Consider the following 7791-nt stretch of genomic DNA (forward strand, 5'->3'; position numbering starts at 1 on the left):
CTCTCTCCGGGGCCTGAGTCTCCCGGACAGGGTGTGTCGTTTTGTGTTCGATGTTTTCTGAGCTTCCCCTCTGGCCTAGTGATTTCTTTCTTCTCTATTGAAATCAAACACTTGGGTGCATAGCATTTTATTTGGCCCGCGCCGCCCCGCCGCCCTTGCCGTGACAACGTTGCTGTCCCTGTATTAGGACGGTGAGGAGGTTCTTGTTGGTCTTCGGATGGCCGCACCCACGGTCTATGGAGCTTCCCAGGCTAGGGGTCGAACTGGAGTTACGGCTGCTGGCCTACGCCCGAGCCGCAGCCGTGCCAGATCTGAGCCTCGTCTCAACCCCCTGCGTGAGGCGAAGGATGGAGCCCGCAACCTCATGGTTCCTGGTCAGATTCGTTTCCTCTGTGCCACGAGGGAAAGTCCTGAATCAACGATGTACGGATTTAGGACGCTATGGAGGGATGCATTGGCCGGCCCCAGGTCATATGGGGTTCCGGAGCCAGGGATCCGATCCAAGTCCCAGCTGTGGCAACGTGATTACTTGAAAGAGGACCCTTTAAAGCCGGGGTGGGGGTGGCGATGACACTGCATGCCATGGAGGTGCTCACCTGTCCTTTTTGTGGACACCTTTTCCGCGGTGGTGACAATGGATGCCCTGGCTGCCGTTCGGAAATGAAAGGTGAAGGCCAAGGTCCACGGTCCGTGGTCGGCGTGGTTCGTCTTCAAGGCCACGGATGAAGAAATGGGCTCCAGGAGGAAAGAGTCCAGGCCTTATGCCTGCCCTGCCTGGAGAATCCATGTCGCCACACAGCGATCCATCCCGATGCGTTCGTTGGTCCTGCGACGCCCCCTGCCGTAGGCTGCTTTTTATAGTCTCCGAAAAGGTCCGCCAGATGGCTCCCGGGGTGGGCCTGGGACGACCAAGTTCGGGGCCGGAAGAGGCCACTTCCAAGTGGGGGAGGAGTTACAAGTGGGCGGCAGACCTGAAGATAACCTGGAGGGGAGGAAAAAGGAGGGGAACCGTGACCGAGCGAGCCGGAGGGGAGGGGAGGGGAGGGACGATGGGATGGCACCATCGGGAGTCCTGCTCAAAGAATTGGAGCCTCCTTGAGACATGCGACCACATCCATCATTCCAGAGGGAATGGAAGCATCTTCCCCATGGTTGTACAATGATACATGTCCTTCAGAGTCCCTGAGAAAAAAAGGAATACAAGGCAAGATTTTGTCCGTGGAGGGAAGGGGGGGGGGGGGGGAGAACAGAGGCTCCAGACTTTGGATCTCTTGGCACAGGGGCCTCCTGCGCCGTATGGAAAGGACTGTTCCTAGGGTGCTCTCAGAATGGGATTTCTGGGTCCCACGAACCTTGTGTGTTGGACAAAGAGGCAGAAAGAGGGGTTCCCGGCTGGAAAGCCCAAACCACAGCTCTTCAGATGGGTAGGGAAGGGCAGACAGACTTCCGGCCCCAAGCAGTGATCTGGACCTCCAGAGGCCTTAGGACGACTTCACTGAGAACACGCAGAATCCGACCCAGCCACAGCGTCCTCTATACCTAGCTCTGTTTCACTTTCTCTGTCTCTCTCCCCTCCTCCTCTTTCTCCCTCTGATTCTGCCTCTCACTGTCTGCCTATCCTCCGTCCCTCCCTGTCTGTCTCTGTCTCTCTCCCTCACAAGCACACCACCGCGGGTCCCCCCCCTCCCCCCCCTTCTTTCTCCCCCCCCCCCCCCCCCCCCCGGCATATGCTATTATCCTTTTCCTTAAGACTGTGATTTACATGCCATGGAGTCTCCCTTCCCCAGGGAAACCTACAGTGCCTTTGTCCTTAAAAGAGGCAGGGGATGGTGGGGCTGAGGGCAGACATTATTTGAACAGGTGTGAGGACATACATAGGTCTACTGCCTCGGACTGAGGCCATTCTGAAGCTTTTCGGGGGCGTGGGAGATCACACTGTTCCCGGTGCGTGCGTGTGTGTGTGTGTGTGTGTGTGCGCGCGCGCGTGCAGGTGTGTGGGGAGGGAACCCGAATGGGGCACCCCCAGACCGACCGCTTCGGCTTTGGCGCTGGCATGTGGAGGATCTGGAATCCAGGGCCCTCTGGAAAGGACGGATGTGAGACGGACACCCTCTTCTTCCCGTCTTGAAAGCAGGAGAAAAACCTTCCTCTAGAAGCCCAAGTTCAAAGCCAGCTGTTTCAAGGAACGTCTGCCTCTGGCAAGGGGGAGGGGGAGGGCGAGGGCGAGGGGGCGGCCTGGAGGCAGCCTGGAGCACCCACGGCATGCATTCAGAAACCTCGTGCATCTCTCTTCCGGTGCTATCTTTGGGGGGACGTGGTACTCTTGGGCAAGTCCTCCGAACGATAGTGGAAACAAACATCTGTCTTCTCTCCCACACCTGGTGAATGCAGACAGACACACTGGAAGAGCACCCACCCTCCCTTTTCCCCCAAAGGACTCTTGTCACTGTACAGACGGGGGGGGGGGGGGGTGGCCCACGGGGGTGTCACACGCAGTCTTGGTGGCTCGTCTATGTTTCCAATCCGCCCAGGCAGTGCAGGCGGCCACCACTGCTGCTGCCACCTCTCACCGATCGTTCATCCTGTCCGTCAGTGCTATGACAGCACTAAGCTCTTCAGGGAGAAAATGCTCCCTGCCTTTCCTCTCGGAGGGCACACTGAGGGCACCCACTCCCATTAACAAAGTTTATTCACCTTGACAGGAAGAAAAGAGCTTGGGGTTTTTCACACCGCTGCAGATGACACTTTCCTACCGACTCTGGAATTCTCTTGCTCATTCTCCGGTGGGCCCGCCCCCCCATTTCAGGAGAGGGTGTTTGGTTCTGGGTTGGGGTGCGTGTGTGCGCGCGCGTGTGTGTGTGTGTGCGTGTGGGTGTGTCTGTGTCTTGCTTTTTCATTTTATTGGAATACAGTTGACTGACAAAGTTGTATGAACTTACAGGGTTGTTTCTGGGTGTTCGTCATGGCAGTGAAAGGAAACACCAGGATTTCCCTAGAAAGCCATCCCGTTCACCTGATCGGTGGCATGGAGGACATTCACATCCTCCTTGAGTTTCGCATTTGAAAGTGAGGGGCGGGTGCGTGCAGCAGGTCCCCCACCCCCACCCCACCCCGCGCCCCGAACGTGCCTCCCGCAGTGGCACTAGGAGTGTGTGCAATGAAAGGGACAGGACACCAGACACCAGAGGACCATTCTGACCCTCCTTTCCTTCTCTCTTCAGAAAGCAGGAAATAAATCTCTTGGGTGAAAGAAAAGTGTGCTCCCTGCCACGAAATTTGGGGGGGGGGGGTGTCGGGTTGGCGATAAGGACTTCACTGCTCCCATGGCTCCTGCAATGTTCACGAATCCTCCAAATCCTCAAGGCAAGATGGTTCACAACCAATACATGAGCGAGCTGTCAGAGACACCAGGGACTGAAACACTCCGTATTAGGGAGGGGTCCTCACTCACTTTCATGCAAAGGCAGCCACAACAGCAGCCTTTTCAAAGATGGCTGCAGGCAAGGGGGTGGGGGAGATGATGGAGAAAGTGGTGGTGGCGGCGGCGGCGGCGGCGGCGGCGGCGTGGCAGACTTGGATCACGTCCATTATGTTCATTCAACAAACAGTCGGGGCGATGGGAGAATGGCCGCTTGGTGGTCTGGGTTTCTCCAGGCTCCCTGGCCCACTCCCTGCCCCACACCCCCAACCCCCCACACCCCCTTGGACATGGGCAGGAAGGTTTCTAGAGAAGGCAGTGCCTGACCTGCTGGCTCTGTCACCCTGGGGGGAGAACATTTCGGAGAGTCGCCAGAGGCTTCAGACTTCCTACCCCTCTCCCTCCCCCACTCTGAACCCTGGTAACTAGACTTCATTCAACCGACACTTAGGATGGGTCATCCAACTGTTCTCTCATGAAGGAAGGAAGGAAGGAAGGAAGGAAAGAAGGAAGGAAGGTCGGTCGGTGGGTAGGTGGGTGTGTTTTCTGCGTGGGGTGAAGCCTTCCCTCCCTCGATGCAAGCCTGATATCCTCACCTGTCACAGAGACTGGACCCCTAAAAAACTACTGTGTCCGGTTTTCTCCCATTTAGGGGGTTCCAGAGTGTGTGTGTGTGTGCGTGTGCGTGTGCGTGTGCGTGTGTGCGTGCGTGCGTGCGTGCGTGTGTGTGTGTGTGTGTGTGTGTGTTGAGGGCCACACCCACGGCATATGGAGGTTCCCAGATGACGGATCGAATCGGAGGCTTTAGCTGCTGACCTCCTACACCACAGAAACAGGAATGCCAGGTCCGAGCCGCGTCTGGGACCAACACCACAGCTCACGGCAACACCGGATCCTTTACCCACTGAGCGAGGTGGACAGGCATCGAACCTGCAACCTCATGGTTCCTGGTCGGACTCATTTCCACTGCGCCATGGCGGGAACTCTGCTTTGTGGTTTTGGCGTTTGGATTCCAGAAGGTGGCGTAGGGGTCCCTGTTCGTCGTCTATTGGATAGAGACTCTTTTGTGTGTGTATATGTTCATCCCATCCTCCTCATGGATCCCTCTCCCCCGCCCTCATGATTTCTTTTCCCCCCTCTGCTTTTTAGGGCTGCCCTCGTGGCATATGGAAGTTCCCAAGCGAGGGGTTGAATCGGAGCTACGGCTGCTGGCCTACGCCACAGGCACAGCCATGTGGGATCCGAGCCGCGTCTGCGACCGACACCACAGCTCACGGCACTGCCTGCCGGATCCTTACCGCCCCCCTGAGCGAGGCCAGGGATCGAACCCACACCCTTCCCTGCAAAGGTTCCTCGTCGGATGCGCTTCCATGGTGCCACGACAGGAACTCCCCCGTGATGGTTTTTTTTCACGCTGGTGTTCCCACCCACAAGGAAGGAATGGCCCAATATTCTGGAATCACCTAGAGGGGAAAAGACGCTGAAAAAGAACGGAGGGATAGATGGATGTAGATGGATCACTGAATCCCCTTGACTGTACACCTGAAACGAACACAACATTGTAAGCAAGCCCACTGTATGCCGAGCTAAAGCAACAACAACAACCAACAACCACAACAACCACAACAAACTTACATCTTAAAAAAAAAAAAAAAAAAAAAAAAAAAGATGTCCCCTGCAGTTCCCATCAGGGCTCAGCGGTAATGAACCCGACTAGGATCCGTGAGGATGTGGGTTCGATCCCTCCCCTGGCCTCGCTTGGTGGGTTAAGGATCCCGCGTTGCTGTGGCTGTGGGGTAGGCCCGCAGCTACAGCTCTGATTCGACCGTGAGTCTGGGAACTTCCATAGGGCTGGGGCGTGGGCATTAAAAAAAGATATACTATATGCATACTATATACATATGTAGGAGTTCCCGTCATGGCTGGACGAATCCGACTAGGAGGCCTGAGGGTGCGGGTTCGATCCCTGGCCTCGCTCGTTGGGTTCAGGATCGGGTGTTGCCGTGAGCTCTGGTGTAGGTCGCAGACAGGGCTCGGATCCCGCGTTGTGCTGGCTCTGGTGTAGGCCGGTGGCTACGGCTCCGATTGGACCCCTAGCCTGGGAACCTCCATGTGCCATGGGTGCAGCCCTAGAAACAGAAAATAACTACGTGTGTGTGTGTGTGTGTGTGTGTGTGTGTGTGTGTGTGTGTGTATACAGATAGATATAGATATATAGATATAGATATATCACCTAAAGGCCCAGGACTAGAGAAAGCATTGGGTCATTAGGATCTAAGAATCTTCTCCCCGCCCCCCAAATCCATCCATCCATCCATCCATCCAACCCACCCTCCCTCCCTCCCTCCCTCCCTCCCTCTCTCCATCTTTCACTTTTCCTGATAAAGACAAAGGGACAAAAATTGTTTGTTTGGTTGTTTCTTTGTTTGTTCGTTTTTTTCTCAAAAGTTGTACATCTACTTTGTAACTTATACCTCTGTCAGAGGGATGGAGAATCCTTGACCTTTTCCTCCCTACCCAAATCCTTCCAGAAATCAGAAACTCAGTGGCTGGAAAACTGGACTGGATCCTGAAGTTTTTCCAGTTGCCTTCCATCTCTGGCTACAACTCTCTTCATCAGCGTTTCCCATTTTCTCCCACCCTTTGGACCTGGCATCCTTGCGGATGAGAACACGTATCGCTTGTCCCGAGGCCCTGAAAACGGAAGCCCGTGGAGTCCCTCGATGAACACATCAGAGAAATGGTCTCTGAGAGTGAAACCATCACCCTGTGTTCATTTCTCTAAGAGCCCCTCGGAAAGTTGGCCCCAACACCTGACGGCATTCTCAGAGGGGCCTTTCAAAAGACTGAAGGGGCGTTCCCGTCATGGCTCCGTGGTGAGCGAATCCGACTAGGAACCGTGAGGTTGTGGGTTCGATCCCTGCCCTCACTCAGTGGGTTAAGGATCCAGCGTTGCCGTGAGCTGTGGTGTCGGTCGCAGACACGGCTCAGATCCCACGTTGCTGTGGCTCTGGCGTAGGCTGGCAGCTATGGCTCCGATTCGACCCCTAGCCTGGGAACCTCCATATGCCATGGGAGCGGCCCAAGAAATGGCAAAAAGACAAAACAAACAAACAAACAAACAAACCGAGAAAACAAAAGACTGAAGGGACTTTCCCCTCTCCCTCTCTCTTCCCTCTGTCTCTCTCTGTCTCACTCACTGTCTCTGTCTGTCTCTCTGTGTCTCTCTCACACGTACACGCACACACACACAGAGTCACCGGCTCCGTTCTTCATATGTAACAGTTTGAAAGTTCCAGGAAAGTTTGGCAGCCCAAACCGGCCTTGGTACTCCAGCTCCAATTAAGTCTCAGAGACAGAGTTTTGGGTGAAGCATAAAGAACAGCTTTATTGCTTTGCCAGGCTAAGGAGGCCACAGCAGGCTAAGGACCTCAAAACTGTGTCCTCCCTTGAGAGGGGATAGCAAGGGGTTCTATAGGTTTAGCTTAATGGTGGGCATGGGGGTGGCGGAGCTGTCTAGAAGCATCAGGGTGCTTGCATTCTCCCTGGATAGGAGATTAGGATAGACCATTTCAAAGTCATCAAGGCTGGAGTCAGGTGGTCCATGGAATGTTTCTAGTGTCTTTGGGGTTATGGCATTTTGACCTTCTCTCCGGAGTGAAGATTGCTCATCCACGGGGTGGGGGGGGGGGCGCAATCCTTAGGGAGTGTTTCAAGGGTAGAGAAAACACCAGGTTCACTACAACTCTGACTCGACAGTAGTCATTAGTCATAAGTTCGTGGGCCAAGGCAAGCCATAACCTAATGGAGACTATTTCAAAGTAGCTTTTAGCTGTAACAATGTCTCTGGCTCCAACACACCAGCACTCCCGGGCTTGAGCTTGGTTTCAGTTTCAGAGGAGGGAACTCTGGCTCCAAGGATTAACCCCTTCGTTCCTTTGGTTTCTGTGGGCCTGGTTCGGGGAGCCCATCCACATCACCGCCTTTTGAGAGGCCATCTGACAACTGTTTCACCAAAGCGACGTCATCTCAAAACAAGGAAACCAGTTCCATAAATGGAGGATCTCTCCCTTCCCCCTCCCTCCCTCTCCTTCTCACTCTCCTCTACCCACAGCTCATGGCAACGTGGGATTCGTAACCCAGTGAGCGAGGCTGAGCATGGAACCTGCCACCTCATGGTTCCTAGTTGCATTTATTTCCACTTCTGCACCACGATGGGACCTCCCCAGCTCAGTTTTTCACACGTGAGGTTTCCCGGGACGTTTCGGAGGAGGCGGACCCCAAACGTGTCTCCATGCCCTGTGTGGGTGATTCCTGTGAGGTAAAATGACTTAAGGACCGGCCCACACCAAAGGGACACTCTGGCCCTCCTT

This window comes from Sus scrofa, chromosome 8 (assembly GCF_054392235.1).
Source record: "Sus scrofa isolate SSC_HxYL_T2T_F1_AM1 chromosome 8, Sscrofa_HxYL_maternal_Yorkshire_Landrace_v2.0, whole genome shotgun sequence".
NCBI classification, from domain to species: Eukaryota; Metazoa; Chordata; class Mammalia; order Artiodactyla; family Suidae; genus Sus; species Sus scrofa.